A 2470-nucleotide genomic window follows, 5' to 3' on the forward strand; every position below is an offset into this window, starting at 1 on the left:
TTTGTAAAAATTAATTACTTATATTACATACTTGTTTAGTTGTTTTAATTATTTTTAATGAAATTATTACTTATATTTCTTCAATTTTTAGTAGTGTTTTTTTATTAAAAATATGGTTGAGAATATTTATATTTACAATTACATTTAACAATTAAAAATCGAAACCAAACCGAACCGAACAACGGAACAAGGACCAAAATTGAATACAACAATATTTAAAAAAAATTAAAAAAATTCGGTTTGAACCGGAACCGGAACCGTTGACCGAACCGGCTCAAACCGTTGACCGAACCGGCACGAACCGGAACCGGAACCGAACCGTCCCAAACCGCCCTTGGGCGGTTCGGTTCAGGTTCAAAGATTTCTTGAACCAGAACCGGCGGTTCATGAACCGTGGCCATGTCTACCCCAAAGGCCCAGACCCTCGCCCGGAGTAGACCATCTATGGTAAGCATACCTTACTAGATCACCAACAACATCAACAACGGAGTTCGCCACCTAGCCGAGCTCAGAAGGAAACCTTCACCCAAACCGAAGAGAATCATTATTACAATGCGCTTTGCTAAATCAAAAATAGTTACTTCCACTTATTACTTGTCATATCTTCACAAGGTACAAATAGAGGCTTTCCTTTAGCAATCCCTAGGTGCACTCGGCATATCCCCGCCTTGAAAAACGAAGGGACACTCCCACCATGACCAATCAACGCCTTTCACGTGCTAATAAGGACACCCAAAAGATGAAACATTTCACCAAAGTAGCACGCTCAACGCCGTTGAAACGTCGCCTCATCTATAACCTCGAATCTCGTGCTACATGCATAGTTCCCCAAAACCTCTGCCAAACTCCAGAGTTTGCACTCAAAAAAATATTTTTCCCCAAACTCTAAGATTGGGCACTAGCCATAACACTTAACTCAAGAACCGCTGGGTCAGTGCTCAAGGGCCTCGGCTGGACTAGGAGAAAACGTGACACACTAAAAGGAAAATAAAGAAGGGGCCTTACAGAAAAAAAAATAAAAATCAATTGGACATTTCATTATGAATAGCAAGTCAAAAGGTAACAAAAGTAGCAAGCCGCAATATCACAAGCCCTGACAAAATCGGGTTATCAAGGAAACGCTGAGAAACCTATGCTACTATAAAAAAAAAGTAGTAAATTGGCCTAACTCAGCCAGAGGTTCGGCATCGTCGATAACACTTTCCTCAGCTCGGTCCACCTGAGCTCCAGGAATTCCCCTTAAAGTCCCGACACACGCCTCTTCGGTCAAGTTAACAAGTTGGTCGCATTCGAACCTCATATATGGCTTGCAAGGCTGCAGGTCTAGGCCTGGGAATAAAGTTCGAACATGGAGTAGAGTTTCCTTGTAACCCTTCAAATACTCGTCAACACCCTCCAACATTTCAGCCATGCCTGCCTCTGCCATCGATCGGGCAGCCTCAAACGTCGCTTTCAGATGGGCAATCTCTGTCTTTGAATTGCAAAGCTCCGCCTTAACATCCTCACGTTGGCGGTCGAGATGGCTTATGACCTCACGATGCCTCAGACCCCTCTACTCGCTAACTCAAGTCAGCCGTTACCCTGGCTACTTCTTCCCCCGCCTTGTTCTCTGCCTTCTCTTGGACGCGTCTTATCTCCTCTCGATGCTATTGCTTGAGAGCAGCCACGTCCGATTGGAATCTGAACTCCACATTCAGTCAAAATCCCCAGAACCCAATCCTCCACTCGGCAGTATGCTGCCCGATGATCCCCTGAGGCAAAAGGATCAAACATGCCCACAGAAAGGGCGTCAACAGGTGACTCAACACCTCCGGCATCGCTCGAGCGTTTCCCAACCGACGATCGCCTTTCACCAGTAGCAAGTCCCTCAGAATACAACGCTGGATAGGCATTAGAAATAGTCAGAAGAACTGGCACAGCGGTAGAAGATATCGAATCAATGGTCGGAACGGTGGCGTCTTATTCGCCGTCGCCGCTAGGGGCCTCTCTCTTTCCCTTAAAGATAACCTTCAACATTCCCCTACTAAGGCAAGGAGCCACTTCTACCTGTAAGAAACGAGTAGGAAGAAAGACTTAGAAAAAAGTGCACCTTTGACGCAAGGAAGAAGAAACGACGAAAAACTCAGAAGAGATGAGGCACACCCTTTATACTGTTCCACACGTCACGTCCAGAAGAAAGCAAAATGCCATTAGGCGCTTAGCAAAGCGTTAGAGGCATGCCACCTGTCGCACATTCAAATCTCTCAAGGGAAATCAAGAGCCGTTGTGCATACCTACGACTGTGCACCTTCTTGGCGTAACGCTCCATACCCCGAAGTCTCGCACATTGTATACATTGGGGGGTTTCCTCCACCGTCAGAACCAATCCCCACCTTGCAAGGACTGGGAGGCAGGCTATAACCAGAGTGTCCGCCCTCTATAAACATACTCAAAACCTCATCGAGGGGAGCGCAATCTTTTCCTTTCAAGT

Source organism: Diospyros lotus, chromosome 2, assembly GCF_014633365.1.
Source record: "Diospyros lotus cultivar Yz01 chromosome 2, ASM1463336v1, whole genome shotgun sequence".
Taxonomy (NCBI): Eukaryota; Viridiplantae; Streptophyta; class Magnoliopsida; order Ericales; family Ebenaceae; genus Diospyros; species Diospyros lotus.